Source organism: Aethalodelphis obliquidens, unplaced genomic scaffold (genome assembly GCF_003676395.1).
Source record: "Aethalodelphis obliquidens isolate GAN/ISIS:26980383/991018 unplaced genomic scaffold, ASM367639v1 scaffold26, whole genome shotgun sequence".
Classification (NCBI taxonomy): Eukaryota; Metazoa; Chordata; class Mammalia; order Artiodactyla; family Delphinidae; genus Aethalodelphis; species Aethalodelphis obliquidens.
In genome coordinates, this window is record NW_020837970.1 from 21,472,386 (window position 1) to 21,488,341 (window position 15,956).

Genomic DNA, 15,956 nt, shown 5'->3' on the forward strand with positions numbered 1-15,956 from the left:
TGTGTGTGTGTGTGTGTGTGTGTGTGTGTGTGTGTGTGTGTGTGTGTCCCTGCTCCTTCTGCTCCGTGGGACAGGCGGCTGGAAGAAGGGAACTGCCGGCAAAGTGCATCCCATCAGCCCTGGCCCGCAGGAGCTCCCAAGAGGCTAGGGAGTGGAAGGGGAACCTCTAGGGCTCCAGCATAGTGCCACCCCCGTCCCTTATCCCTGCTTTGCTTGGAGCCATGATCCTGCGTGCCTCACTCAGTGTGATGAGATTGTGGTTGTGCTGTACCCCGGTCCCCACCTCCATCTTCTTGCATCTCCTCCCGCATTCCTGTCCACTGCTGACTACTTCAGGAAACTTCCTAGCTACCCCCCACCATGCCAGCCCTGCCTCTGCAGAAGCCCTGCCCCTGCAGAAGCTAGGATGGGGAGATGTGGTCCAGGATGGTGCCCCGAGAGGGAGGGAGGCCAGTGTCCCCAGGAGTGAGAGGCCCAAGAAAGGGTCAGTATTCAGGCCCCCTTCAGGCCCCTCTGCATTACCAAATCCTCCCTGCTTCCAGGCAGGTTCTTCCTCCTCTAGGAAGCCTTCTCTGATTGCTCCCAATCCTTCCTTTTGGCTTGGGATTCCGGGCTGGAGCAGCTGAGTTCCCCAGCAGCCCTTGTCCATGTGCCCTCCTTCCTGGGACTCAGCGTATGAGCCTGTGGGGTCAGAAGTCTTGTTCTCAACCTAGATGCTGGGTGAAGGATCGTGATGTTGGGCCAGTCAGTATCTACCTGGGTCTCTGGGGTATGGTAATATCTTATTTGACCAGTTTTCAGGCTTAGACCTCACTTCCACTTCCACTCCCCTTTCTGGAATCTCTCTGCCACCTTGTAAGAAGAGGATTTTGAGGCAGAGATGGAGACAGGAGATCTGCAGTCTCAGGGCAGCCCCTTTCACTGTGAAGGTATCCTTTAAACCTGGTCTTTGGTGAGGTGGGGAGGGGGCAGGGAGGGCCCTCAAGCCCTCTTTATTGACTGGGCAGCGGGGCTCTGGGGGCCTGCTGCTGGAAGGTCTCCCCAGGGCAGCTCTCCTGCTGCCTGTGACCAACACCCTCTCCAGATGGGCAGGGAGGTGGGTGCAGCCACTCTCAGCCTGATTCTCCCTGGCTTGACCCCAGCCTCATTCATCTTTGCCTCCTAGATCTGGGGCCAGAGTCTGCCTGGGCTCTGCTTGATGGTTTGCAAACCTGGTTCTGGCACTGGGATGTCGGTGTCATTCTGGGAATCAGAGTGGTTTCCCGACCCCAGCCTGGCACTCTAGGTCCTCCTGTTTGGGCCCTGGAACCCTTCCCACTGTCTCAGGATCTCTACCCTGGAGTCCCTTTGTGGGGCAAAGAGCTCACCTTCAGGTGAATGGGTTCTCCACACGGAGGTCTAAATGTGCATTGGCGGGGATGGGGTCTGATGACTCCTGGGACCACTTCCTTCCCAAATGGCCCACTTGAGACATAGGCAGCTGGAGTAGCTATCGACTCCAGGCAGGCTTCTGTGACCATTCCCCCCAGCCCAGTCCCGATGACAGCCTGGACTCATCCCCAGGGCCACTCAGGCCCTTGAAGTCCTCTGGTGGGGGGGCTGCTGCCCAGGAGTGACCAAAGCTCATCCTGGGGCTGGGGGTGGTGGTGGTGGCCTGCTGGGTCCTGTGGCGGCTCCCTTAGCCTCTTTGCTGGCTTCACTCTGGGGCAGACTCTCTCTGCCTCTACCCCTTCCTTTCTGCCAGCTCTAGCTGACTCAGTCTTTCTTAGCCGTCATTTCTCTCTCTCTCTCTCCCCACCTCTTTACCCCTTTGTCCCTGTGTGGCTCCCTGAGTCTGGACTTTTGCCTCCTGTGTGCTGACCTGACTGATGCCCTGGTTGATACCCACGTGGCTGGAGCCTGGCCAGATGTCTACTTCGCACCCCCCCCCGCCCCCCACTGCCCCCAACTGACTCCAGCAGGATGAGCCCTCCATATGGGACCTCAAGCCATGGAGAGGGAGAGAACATGGTACCTCTTTGGCCCCAGATCTGTTTGTTAGGGGTGAAAATCCCAGTCAGGTGCTCGCAGCCCCCACTGTCTTTTTAAAGACAGCCACTCCCCTCCCTAAACATCCTGACTGGGAATGCGTAGTGCTCAGTGTGGCCCCCTTAATTTCTGTGTCCAGCCAGGCCCTGGCCCTGCCATGTTTGTGTTTTTTTTTGCGGTACGCGGGCCCCTCACTGCTGTGGCCCCTCCCATTGCGGAGCACAGCCTCTGGACACGCAGGCTCAGTGGCCATGGCTCACGGGCCCAGCCGCTCCGCGGCATGTGGGATCTTCCCAGACGGGGGCACGTACCCGTGTCTCCTGCATCGGGAGGTGGACTCTCAACCACTACGCCACCACGGAAGCCCCTGTGTTTTTAAATTATAACAAATTCAGTGATAAGTTGTTGATTGGGCTGGGCCCTTGGGTGACTTGAAAGGGTAAAGTTACCCCTGACCACTCAGGCCTCCTTTTGAGGAGGGACCACCTCCTCCTTGGCCACCCTGGCCAATCAGAGGTGGCCCAGGGACCACCCTGGCCAATCAGAGTCTCTTCTGTGGACTTCCAGGGCCCAGACATCTGCTCCCAAGAACCATGTCTTGCTTGGCCTTGCTCTTTACTGCCTGGAACCCTTCACTTGGGGCTCACTCCACATTGGGGGCATCTCCTGGTTTGAGGCCTGGGCTGAGTACTGGGGGTACTGATGACAAAGCTGGGCCCCTCCCTGGGTGGGCTGTCCCTGAAAGGGGTCACAGACATTGACCCACACCCCTGGGTATGAGGCAGCCTGGGCTGGGCCCCTGCAGAGGTATGGGGCAGGGAGGCTGGCAAGGGGTTATTTCAGAGGGACCGGAAGGGCAATTTGACCTGTTGGGATGTTTCTGGCACTTGGTAGATGCTCAGTAAATACGCTGAATAAGTGAATGAATGGAGCATGTGACCAAGTGAGGGCTTTCCAGGCAGATGGCTTAGTGTTAGCAAAGGCACGGAGGTGGGAGGCGCCAGGCATGGGTGGAACATGTTTGCAATGGAGTAGTTTATGCAGGGGCACAGCAGGCACAGAGCAGGTTGGCACAAGACGGAGGAGGATCTTGAGTGCCCGACTGAAGAGTGTGGGCTGATTCCGTATTCAGGGGTTGTAGGGTTGAAGTTCTGGAGGGACGCGATCAGATTTGCAATTTAAACCTCTCCCTCTGGTGGTCGGGGGAGGGGTTGGCCAGGAGAGCCGGAGGCAGGGAGGCAGTCCTGAGGCTGCTTTGGGAATCCAGGCTGGTGCTGCGGGCAGCAGCAAGGCAGGCACCTTGTCAGCCTTCGCCCTGAGAGCCAAGTGGCCGTGCGTGGTTCCCCTTTGATGGAGGATGGAGAGAAATTCGGACTGGGTGGGGAGCCAGGTGGGGTGATGTAGGCCATCCGAGTGGGGCAGGGCCTCGGTGATCACCACTCCCACCTCCTGGGCATACAGAGGTGGCAGGCATCCTGGAGTCATAAAATGAGCCTTTACTACTGGCCCGCCCACTGTGCACACTTGAGCAAGTCCCTGAGGTCCCTTGGGCCTCAGTTTCTATGTCTATAAAACGGATACGTTTTTCTCCCTGGGTACCTGGAGTGAGTTTGGGTGGAAGTTAGTGACCTTGGAAGTGGAATACAAAGGGAAGGCGTAGAGGGGCGGTCGGCATCACTGTTTGACAGAGGAAGAGTTTGAGGCCCAGAGAGGGGCAGTGACTTACACAAGGTCATAAAGCAAGTTGGGGGCAGGGCGTTCCAGCCTGGGGTTTTCCTGGCTGCGCCTGTGGCCTGCCAGGGCAGTGGTAGGCGGGGAGGCTGGGGCCTCGGGGCCTTTGCAGAGGACATCCTCAGGCAGTCGCTTTGGCAGTCCAGCTGTCAGGGAGCGTATGGGGCCATATGGCCACATCAGGGGAGACACCAGCTGCTGAAGGAGAGATAGCGGCTGCCACCCTGACCTTCCGGATCTATGTAGGCACTGCCAGCCCCAGGGTCGGGACGGGAGGGGGCCAAATGGGACCTCGGTGTCCAGGTTGGTTTGGACATGGAGGTGGAGCCTTGGCAGGTGTTCCAGTTCTGACACCCATCTGCCAGGGCAGCCGGACAGGCGGCTCCATGCCCGGGACTGATCCAGTTGGCTCAAGACCAGCTGTGCCAGCTACCCCCATCCCCACCCCCATTCCCCATGCCGCTCCGATGGCCCTGCTGGTCCACAGGCCATGGGGTGGGCACGGCACATCCGACGTCAGGGTCTCAGGCCTCCGGAGTATATGTGTGTTACATGCAGCTCAGGTGTGGACATACAGCCTAACCCTGAGCACTGATTCTGTAGCTCTGAGATTTTGGGGTGTGGAAATGGACCCCTCAATCAAAGGGCCTGGGCTTGGATGCCATCTGGAACCAAGTCTGAATTCTGACTCAGCTCCTTCTGAGTGGGATGAGTTGGGGCAAATCACTTTTCTGAGCCTCAGTTTCCTCATCTATTATGGGAGAACGATACCTACCTTGTAGGGGTGTCATTAGTGTACGTTGAAATAACACAGGTGAACTGTGCACTAGCTTGATACACTGAAGAGTCTCAGTAAATGTTAGCTCATGTTTTGCCCTCTGCTGGGAGAGGGAAGTGAGTCCTGTTGGAGGTTCAGTCTCCAGGCTGGCGTAGAGAGGAGACTTCTTATTTTCCAGGACAAAGTTTGCTTTCTAGTTTTCCATAAGTTTTTATACTCCCTTCCTCATTTAGTCCTCATGGCAGTTCTGTAAAGTAGGCAGAGAGCACCGACCCATTTCACAGATGAGGAAGCTTGGAAGTGATTCTCCAGAGTCACACAGTGAGCTGGCCTTTACCCTGTCTCTGGATTCCTGGTCCAGGACTCTTGCTCCATTGGTATGCTTCCCAAATTTTGAGGGGCGGAGGCTGGGGAGAAGTGGGTCTGTCTTCAACAAGGTCTGTCTAGACCAAGCCTGGGGATTCTAGCGATTCCCTGCCTAGCCCTGTTTATATTATAGGTGCAGGGACAGGCTGCCATGGTGACAGCCGCCAGTCCCAGCTGGAGTTAGTATGCGGGATGCTCAATGGGGCAGCATTTGCTGCGTTTCTCTGTCTGGCCAGCACAGGTTAGCGGTGGCGGTGACAGGGAATGAGGAGGGGATGGGCCTTGGGCCCATCTTAGGCAGCCTTGGGCCATGCCAAGGCAAGCAGGACTCAGCCTTCTGGGCCGGGTGGGGAGAGCACTGGGTTCTGCCAGCTGTGTGACCTTGGCCAGGTCACTGTTTCCCTCTTTGAGCCTCAGCTTCCCTCTTTGTAAACTGGAGATAATTCTCTCCCAGCCTGCCTCAAAAGGCTGTGTTTGAGACTCTACGATAAATATGTATTTTTATACAAACAGCGTCTTCCACAGCTGTGAGTCCAGGAGTCCCCAGTCCCACATCTGACGGTCCTGTAATCATACAGCGATTCACTTGTTGGGTGCTTCCTCTGGGCCTGGCTGTGCTGGCTGCTATGGGGACAGAGATGAATAAGACCAGCCCCCGCCCTCTTAGGGTGTGCAACCTGGCAGTAACTGTGGACGCCGTGGCATTTAACGGTCCTTCCAAACACATGCTCGTTGTCATGCTCCTACTCAGCACCCTTCAAGGGCTTCTTATTCCCTCAGACTGGCGTTTGGACCCCTCAGTGTTTTGCACTGTCTGACTCTCTCTCCCAGCCATCTCCCTCCATATTCCTCTGTGCACCCAGGCTCCAGCCAAATGCCACTCACTCTCCTTTTCACACACGCTCTGGCTTTCCTTCCTCCAGGGTTTCGCTCTGCTGTCCCCTCTGCCTGATTCCTTCCTCTGTCTCTGCCCATAGATCCCACCCACTTTTCAACACTCAGCCCAAATGCCATGTTTAGAAACCCCTCCTGGTCACTCTAGCTGGGAGTAGCTGCTCCTTCCTCAGAACTCTGAGAGCAGCATATCTGCTTTACGTTTTGCAAACGTTTGCTGTGAGGCCTACTGTGTGCAAGGCCCGTGATACATGGCAGTTGGTCTCTCTTCATGGCCTGGGAATGCCTTGGTGACAGGGACTGGGTACCTGGCACTTCCAGGGGACCTGGGGCCAGATGAGCTGACCAGGGGCATGTGGCCCATCCCTCAGGGCCTCGTCGGCCACTGCCTCTTCCGCCTCTCCGTTGTGCCTGGGGATGTGAGCTGGGCCTAGGACACCTGTTTGTGAAGCTCCAAGTTATGGGCGGCTTTTCTGCTGAGGTGCTCGCGACAGACGAGGCCTTCTCTGCCTCTGCCTCTCCATCTCCGCCAGGCCAGGGCAGGGATGCCCAGTCACTGGCCACACGTAGCTCTCCCTGATGAATTGCATGGCATTCCGCAATTAGCGGTTGATTATCTGGGGTACTGTTGACTCTTCCATTATCGATCGGCAGAGGTGGACCTGGCCAACGCCGGTGTGGGTCAGCTGGGCCTGGCTGGGAGATTGTGATCACGGCCATTTATTCCTGACCAGGAAGCTTGTACATAGGAACCAGAGAAAGGGAGGTGCTGGCCATCCTCTCTCTGATTTGTGCTGCCAGGGTTGGGAAAGAGGAATGGGGAGGAGTGGGGAGGGGGCAGACAGGGAGCTTTTGCTCACTCCCCCCTCCCTTTGTCCCCACCTTCTGTGTTCTGCTTCCAGTCTCTCCTGGCCTGAGTCTCAGCTTTCCCATCTGTTAAATGGGGATATCGGTCTCTGTGCGGTAACATTGTGCCTTTGAATGAGAAGGCTAGGCAGTCACTGACTTGTCATTTGTGCTTAAGCGGGGTGGGGGGCGACATTCAGAGGCTCAGAGAGGGTAGTGGCCACATGAGGATGGAGCCAGCATCACGATCTCTAGCCCAGGGCTGCTTTGCAGAAAGGACAGGGAGGTGGTGGGCCGGAGGGAGGTGATGGGTCAGAAGACAACAGTCGCTGGCGGTGGTGGGATGAACTGGGAGATTGGGCTTGACATATATACAATAATATGCATAAAATAGATAATGAATAAGAACCTGCTGTATAAAAATAAAATAAAATAAAATTCAAAAATTAAAAAAAAAAAGAACCTGCTGTATAAAATAAATAAATAAATGAAATTAAAAAAAAAAAAAGACGACAACAGTTGCTTCAGTAAAGCACTGTGTCTGGCTTCTGAATGTGCGAAGGCTTCTAAATGTTGAGCTAGGACTCAGCGGAATTTGTGCAAAAGCGATTTCTAGGGAAACCACATAAAGGAGATGGCAGGGGGGACGTTTAACCTACTTAAGAGATCCAGTTGCCTTTCAGGCCTGCCAGGAGCATGAGGCATTATTCGTGGGGCTCTGGTTCATGTGACCAACGTTTTCTTTTTTTTTTTTTAACTTTTCGTTAGGAACATTTTCAAACATACAGAAAGATAGAGGGAATAGTGTAGGAAACTCCCATATACCCGCTCACCTAGATCTAACAGTTGTTGACATTTTGCCACATTTTGCTTTATCTTTTTCTTTCTGAAGTAGTTTAAAGTAAATTATAGACATCATGACATTTCACCCCTAAATATTTCAGCATCCATCTCTAAAAAATACAAGAAAATTTCTGTCTAACCTCAAGTGGTCACATATTTCATTTTATCCTTGAGAGGTGAGGATGCTCGAGAGATGCGGAGACTGAGGCCTGTGAGGTGACCTGCCCTGTCCAAGGTCACATGGCGCAGAGCGGGAGGGGAGGAGAGGTGGGATCTAGGAGGCCGCTAAGGGTGTCAACCCATGATTGGCTGAGACGGTGGGGGGAAAGGGAGGGGGTAAGTGGTCTGGAGCCGGGCAGGTGGCTGGAGCGGAATCCCCCTCTGGGGGTTCCTCTGCCTCAGGCTGGAGGTTCCGCCTGGAAACAGGAAGTGAGTCTCTTTTAGAGTAACTGGGGCTCTTTTCCTTTTGTTTGCTACGGGTATTACTCAGGAACTGCAGCGTCAGGAAAATCTAGAACAACTTCTTGTTTATTGTTTAATTTAGGAGACTGTTATCAGGCTCTGGCCATGCAGGGCTAGGGGAGCCCCTGCTGGCACAAGGAGTAGGTCTGCCCCCACCAGCCGCCTTGGAGGCCAGTGGGGAAGGCATGGGGAGGGCTGCCTGGAGGGAGGGCTCAGGATCCTAGCTTGGCCAGCCAGGGGCTTTGGGGGAACTGGGGTTGTATGTGCTGCAGGGAAGGGAGGGCACTGTGCCTGGAGTCCAGGGGGCATGTGGGACAGCTTGGGGCCGAGCCTGAGGTCTGGGCTGGGCTAAATCTTCTGTAGCCTAGAACAGAGATGGGAGGTGAGGCACGGAGGGGGTGAGCTGGGGCACGTGCAGAAAGGAGAGAGGGCTCTGGCTGCCTCTAGCCTCACTGAGAAGCCATGTTCGCTCTCCTGCCTGGGCCCACTTTCCTCCCTGGGGAGGGAGGATGGGTGTCCTCTGCCAGCCTAGGGTAGGTGCAGGTCTCTCTGGGATTCCTTGTCTCCTTGGGGTCAGGGTGATCCTGCCCCCCCGGCACCCACAAATGCTTGGGACTCCTTTTTCTGCCCTTAGTGCCCTTGGTGACTGACTTGAGCACCTCTTGACTCTGTGAGGGTCCCAGAGGTCATAGGTATGCAATTGGAGAATGTGGGAAGGAGAAGGCAGGCTCAGAGATGATCTCATTCTTTTAGGTTCCAGATAAGGAAACTGAGGCACAGGGAGTGGCCAACTGCATCTTGGGTCTCAATTGAAAAGCACTGCAGAGCCTAGGCAATTAAGTCAGGCATCCGGCTTCTCAGTCCCAGGATCCCCAGCTCCTGGGCCTTGTGGGCTTGTGGTTCAGACAGACCAGTTCTCCCCTAGATGCAAAGGGGTGGAGGCGGGCCCAGCTGGGGAAGGGCTATCAGTCACTCTGGGGGTGGGCCCCAGGTTCTTAGGACCCGTGATCCTGTCTGCATACACACGCACACCCACCCCCCGCAGTTACTTACCAGTGGGGAAAATGGGTATGTAGGTTGGGGAGGAAGCTGCAGTAGGATGTCCTGAGGCTCAGCCATCCAGGGCTCAGAGGGTCTTCACGTGCTCCCATCTCTGCCCCCACAATGAGGAGAGCCCTGATTAGGGCCAGGCTTACTGCTGGGCTTCTTTCTTGAGGACACGAGTAGGGGCAGTGGGCAGGAGAGCCTCGTGGGAGGAAGGCAATCAGAGGGGAAGCAAGAGACAGAGACCTCAAAACACCTTCTGATTCCTGGTCTACAGCCCTGTGGCACTGCCAGATCCTATATCGAGGCTGTGTATTCTCCGAAGTTGGGGAAGGAGAGGAAGACACCCAACTTCCACCAAGTGGCTTGATGGGGGCTGTATGACCTGGGACATGCCACTACCTCTCCTGGATAAAATGAGGCAGGGAATGGACTTCTTTGCTCTGAGATGGACTTCTGCTCGTGCCCAGAGTCCCCTCCAATGGACTTCTTCTGCTCTGAGAGTGGCCATGGCTGTTGGCTTGTCTGTTGGCTGGTCCTTTAGCCCCCTGCTGGGTGGGCACTGGGCTGGGAAGGATCACAGGAAATAGGGCAGGTCCTGTTGCCCCCACCTCCAGGCCTTCCCTCTGCTCTCCCAGTGCTGCGGGGTAGGGAGTGCACCGTGCCTGGAGTCCAGGCAGCAGGTGGGACAGAACAAGCACACGTCACCATGCTGACTGACTGCATGCTGGAACCTCGGCAGGGTGTTGGAAGAGCGCTACCCTTGCTGATGCATACAACTGCCCTGCAAAGTGGGCATTATGGGTTCCATTTTACAGATGAGGAAACTGAGGATTAGAGAGGTCACCCAGCTGGTCAACGGTGGGACTGGGATTTGAGACCAGAACTACCCAGCTTTGCTGGACCACACTGTCTTCGAGACTTGGTTTCTGCTCTGGGATTTACTACGAACTGCTGTTCCCTGGGCCTTGGTGTTTGCCTTTGTCCAGTAGGGCTGGAAGGATGGCTGAGGGATGCGCTGCAGCCACAGGCTGGAGGGAAGGCTGAGCCTCCAGTCACCTCCTCCTGGCTTGGCAAGTTATCAGGGTTCTGACTGAGGCCTCCTGCAGTTCTTGGAGGAATCCTTCCTAAGCTAAGCAAAGTGAGAGGCTCCCTGGCTCTGTGCAGAGGGATTGGGCCTCTGAGTGTGCAGAGCCCTTCAGCACCTCCTCCACCCTCTGCTCTCAGCTGGTGTGTGCCTTCCGTGCATTTGTCAGGTGAGGACGAGATGGCACGGGCGGCTGTGTGCAACTGTATGGGCCATCTTGAGGCCTGGAGAGTCACACTCGAGGACTGAACAGGAAGTAGGGCAGAGGTGAGTTCATTGAACACCTACTAAATGTTAGTCATAGTGCCAGGTGCTTTACATATATTACCTCATTTAATCCTAAAAACAATCCCATGAGATATGTACTATTACTATTCCCATTTAACAGATGAGGAAACTGAGGCTTAGAGAGATTGAGGGACTTGCAAAGGTCACACGGTTATTGAGTGGAGGAGCTGACATTTGAATCTAGGAACGTCTGCTTCTAACAGAGACTATGTCATTTGTGTGCCACACGAGGGGAGTCTGTGCTGCAGCTGGGACGGAGGAAGTTAGGGTTCAGGAAGATGCCGCTGGAGGCTGCTGTGTATTTGGAGAGAGGAGGACAAGGGGCAAGTGAAGGGTCCAGGTAGGGAAGGAAGAGTTCAGTGGGAGAGGCGTGGTTGGAAGTCTAGTGTGCGGTCTAGAGCTGTGTGTCCTTGGCTCCGTCATCTGCTCAGGGTCTACACCCTCCAACCTGACTTACCTCCCCCTGAGGGGAGGGGTGCACACTCCTTATAGTCCCTCCTCAGGCTAAGGCCTGGAGGTGGGACTGAGCGAGGGTCCTCGGAAAACAGTCAGGGCAGTGTGCCCCGTAGGGAGCATCTGGAGAAGAGGCTGGAGAGGGGCCTGGGCTGTGCAGGCCTCAAATGCCAGCTCGGAGTGGTGATGTTCTCTGGATTTTGAGCAGAGCCAGGTCTGAGGCTTGGAGGGATGGATCTCTGACGTCTGGGGGCTGGTTAGTGGCTGTGGGCCATGAATGGTGGGGAAGGGGTGAGAGAGTAGGGGCATCTGGGGGCTTCTCCCCTCCTTGCCCCACGGCTCCTGTCGGGACAGGAGCGGTGGGGAGGTGACTCATCTCTCCTTGTCTCCCATTTTTTTGCCCTCCCTTTTCCTGCCTCCAGAGAAGTAGGAGTGGGGTCTTTGGCCCCTCTCAGGCCCCTCCCTTGGAGGCTGTAAATATTTTATCTCCACCATCTCTGCTGCTAGAAATTGCTGCTTTTAACACTTTTTTCCCCCCTTTTGCTTGATACAAACGAATGCTGGAAAAATTCTGTGCCGGGCGCTCACTCTGTCTCTTCTGCTCGTGCCCAGAGTCCCCTCCAAAAACTCTAATTGCTTTTAAGCTGCCGTAGTTGGCAAAAGCAGTTTTCTTTACATTATTGAGAAAGGAGGAAAATCCACCACGTTCTCTTCTTCCTTTTTTTTTTTTGATTCTAACCTTTAGTTTTGAGTTCCTCCTCACTGCTGCTAAGGTTCTGGGAGAGAAATGGAGTAGAAAGAGGTGTGGGCAAGGAGGCAGAGGCACCCTTGGACAGGGCATTTTGCCTCTCTGGGCCTCAGTTTTCCCATTTACAAGGTGGTCGTATGTCTCTTCATTCAACAGACATTACCCTGAGTACATCCACTGGAAGAACTTGAGGACAAGGACGGGCTCTGTCTTTGTTGCTGCATCCCCCGCACCCAGCACAGAGCCTGACACACAGTAGGTGCTCTATTAAGATCAGTTGACTGAATCAGTGGCTCTACTGTGAGCCAGGCACTTTGCCAAGCACTGGGAATGCAGGGGATGAATCAGACGCAGCCCCTGGCCACTGGCTGAATGGAGGGGAGCTGCCACACAAACATAATTACCATATTGCTGAGTTGTAACATAGGTGGGTACAGGATACTTAGAAGCACAGAGCAGGGCTGGCCAGGGAAGCTGGGAAAAGCTGCATAGAGGAGAACTTGGGCTGCATCTTGAAGAGGGAGTAGGAGTTTGAACTGTGGCCAAGGAGGAGGGAGTTCCAGACAGGAAATAACATGTGCGAAGACCAGGGGTGGTCAGCGCTGGAACTGAGGGTGGGGTCAGGCCAGGGAGGAGTTGAGGCTGCCCAGATGGGCCTGAGTTACCTGGGAGAGCTTTGCATGGAGGTGGGGAGTTTGGACTTGATCCCAAGGGTAGTTATAAGCTCCAGGGAAAACAGAGCTGTCAAGAAAGGAAAAGTAATCAGAGTCTTCTATGTGGCTCAGCTGGGAAGCTTATAACTCTCTTCTTCTTGCAGGGTTGGAGGTGGGGGAGGGATTAGGGCCTCTTGGTTCTGGTAAGCCTGTTGGGGGCAGGGGGTGTAGGGAGGCTGGCAGTGTGAGTCTGAGACAGACAAGGCAGGGGACAGGGGACCCAAATCCTTATCTCCTCTGCTTGTGCTGGGGTGAGAGGCAGCCCAGGCCTTTCCTGCACCCTGGGGTGGGGGTCCCCCAGTGTAGCTGGGGAGGCAGGCGTCCAGTTCATAGGCCTCTGTTGCCATGGTCAGTCAGGTTTGCTTCGCTCTCGGTTCCTCAAGGTGTACAGCCCTTCACAATATATAAAGCCTGCTCACCTCTGACCCCTCAGAAGGTCTTGGAAACTGTGCCCTGAGGTAGGCAGAGCAGGGGCCGTTCCCCACTGCCAGATATAGGCCAGGTTTACCCCCAGGGTTCTCTAGGCAGGTGGAGATGGGGTGCGGATTTGAACCCAGGTCTCAGGGCCCCTCGCCGGCTGCCCGCACCACCTCTGTTGCGCCCCCATCCACCCCCAGCCCTCTCCTCTCCTCCCCTCCCGAGCCCCGTGCTCCTTCCCTGTTTGCAGAGCATGTGGGGCTTTTCAAAAGCATTAATGATAGAAAATAAATTGGAATCGGAGTGGAATCATTGCCGGGCATTCTCGGAGGACCGCCTCTGCCCTCGCGTCTCTCAGCCATATTGAAGCCAGCAGCCAGACCGGAATATGAATGAGTCCTGGGCCGGCATAGCTCTTAATCAGTCGGGGAGCCCTCACTGGCCAGACGGCATTCACCAGCAGCAAAGCTGTTTGCAATGAGGCCTCCGCGGCCGCTGGGCATCACCGACCAGGACTGATTTCTCTGGGATGGAGTCAGAGTCCATGGCTGTGGAGGAGGGGTGGAGGGGGCCTGGTGCCTAGGTCCCCCACCCCCTCAAGCCCTCTGCTGGGGACACAGCTCTGAGGCCAGTCTGGGGTGGGGTCTGGCATCTCTGCCCAGGGTGGGGGGGCCCATATGAAACTGCCAGTGGCTCCTCAGGGTCTGGATTCCTCATCTGGGTATTCAAGGTCCCCTGTGTGAACTTGATTCTTTTTGTCCTGTCTCCTCCAGAAAGCCTTCCTTGATTACTGCCCAGCTCACAATGGGTTTTCTATTTTCAAGCTTCTTGTGGCCCCTGGAGCCGGGGTCTAAAGGGGACGGGCAGGTAATGAGTGGAGCAGGCTGGGTGTGAAGCAAAAGGGAGAGGTGGAGACTGTGGCAGTGTGCAGGCATGTTTGGGAGCTCTTCCATGGACGCTTTCACACCCAGCTCTGCTAAGTAGTCTTTGCTCCACAGTCACCCTTCTCACTTTCTTTTTTTTTAAATTTTAAAATTTTTAATTTTTGGCTGTGTTGGGTCTTCATTGCTGCGCGCAGGCTTTCTCCAGTCGTGGCAAGCGGGGTCTACTCTTCATTGTGGTGTGCGGGCTTCTCATTGTGGTGGCTTCTTTTGTTGTGGAGTATGGGCTCTAGGCGCGCAGGCTTCAGTAGTTGTGGCACGCAGGCTCAGTAGTTGTGGCATACGGGCTCAGTAGTTGCAGCACATGGGCTCAGTCGTTGTGGCTCGCAGGCTCTAGAGCACAGGTTCAGTAGTTGTGGTGCACGGGCTTAGTTGCTCCATGCCATGTGGGATCTTCCTGGACCAGGGATCAAACCCATGTCCCCTGCACTGGCAGGTGGATTCTTAACCACTGTGCCACCAGGGAAGTCCCCACACTTCTCCCTTTCCAACTAGCAAGGAGTTCCTTGAGGACAGGCCCTGGTCTCTGCCCCTGCAGCCTGTCTCCCCACAGACATGGGTATGGGCTGGGCACCCAGGCAAGTTTTCCAGAAGCCTCAGAGGCTCTGGGGACCTGGGGAATCACTCAGAGTAACCCTCTTGTTTAGAGATGGGGAAACTGAGGCCCAGAGATGGGAGGTTGGAAAGTGCCCCTAAGCAGCCTGTGCATCTGTGCTCTTCTAATCCTCACAGGAAGAGTTTTTGTACCTGTGTTTTAGAGAGGGGGAAACTGAGGCTCAGGGTGTTTGGATCCAGGGGGCCCTGCCGGCCTGCATGTGAATCAGTGTGTTGGAGCCCCAGTGCCAGCTGCCTCTTTCTGGCAGGAATAGGGGTGCTGAGACAGGCACTGAGTCACCTGAGGGGGACGAGCTGCGTTTGTGCCCAGAGTAAGCCCAGCCAGGGGCGGGAGGCCTGGGATGCTGGCCTAGATCTGCCACCAACTCCCTGTGTGACCCAGGACAGAGGGCTCTCTCTGTGCCTCAGTTTCCCCAGGCCAGGCTGAGAGAGGCCCCTGGAGGGCTCAGAGAGAGTTCGGGGGGCTCCACTGAGCTCATATGCCTTGGCCTTGCTGTCAGCCCTGCTCAGTGCTTCTGTCCAGCCCTTGGGCTCCCTTGGCCCCAGTCCAGGATTGTAATGAAACCTCTTATTCCTGTACTTTCTGGGGTCACTGTCATGTGGGAGGTGGTGACACCCAAGAAGGTCTTGGACTCTGCAGACCTAGTCAGCAGTGTGGGGCAGCCGGGGCAGCCTGCCCCCCTACCCCAGGAGGGAAGAGGGTCTGAGGCCAACACCAGGGGGGAGGACTCCCAAATGCAGGACTGTACACGCAGCCCTACAGCCTGAGCCTCACCCATGCATGGCCCTGGCCCTTCCTTTCACATGCTCAGAATGGACTCCCAGGGTACACCTTGTGTAGCTCTGGGGTGTCAGATGGGGATACTGAGGCCCACAGAGTCTGAGAATGAGACTCAGGGTCGCCACTTGCTCACCCTGACCTCTGCCTGTCCAGCCTGTGCTCTCACCCCTGCACAACGAGGTGCTTCCCCGTTGCCGAGGCAGCCCCGCTCACCTTGGACGGCTCTCGTTCCTGCTTGGAGCTAGCATCTACCCCATGGGACTCTCGCGGGGGTCCTGGTTGGGGCCTGAAGCCGCAGAACCTGTCCTAGCCCCTGCCTTCCAACACCCCCCATGGACGTACAGGCAGACGCCGAGCCCCTGAGACCTCTGTCCTTCGGACGCCCAGCCTTGCTCCCTTCCTGCTCAGTGGTTCTGAGTCCTTTTGGTCCGTGGGCCACTTGGGGAATCTGATGAAAGACAGGGCCCTCGACCCGAAACAATGTACCCTCCCCTGCCTGCACCATATGCATAAATGCACATCTAGTTTTGTGCAGTTTCAGCGCTCACAGACCTCCTAAGTTCCCCATCCCAGGGGACCCCCGTTAAGAGCTCTGCTTTAATTGATTCCCAGGTGACATGGTGAATGTGACCTGTCGTGTTGTCCTAGGATGGGAAGCTAGGCGTGTCGGTCCCGCAGCCACGCTCTTGCGGCTCCACCCGGTGCCTGGCTGGGGCCTGAGTGCTGTGAGAACCCACTCATTCTTTCCACAAACTTGAGTCCTTTATGCCTCCTCTCATTGGAGGGTAGGGCAGTATTGGGAGGCACTGGGTCAGGCATGAGGCTGAGGGCCAGTTGGGGATGGGTCTCTGGAATTTGCCACCCGCTCCTGGCCTCTCTACAGGCCTGCTGGCTGCCCAGACGCCCTAACACACACACACA

At 55.8% G+C, this 15,956-nt stretch overlaps 1 protein-coding gene across 1 annotated transcript in view; it reads left to right on the forward strand.

Moving 5' to 3' along the window:
* Window positions 1-15,956, forward strand: part of LOC113629360 (uncharacterized) — a 121,968-nt gene that overhangs the window by 1,946 nt on the left and 104,066 nt on the right. The gene's annotated exons all lie outside the window — the stretch shown is intronic.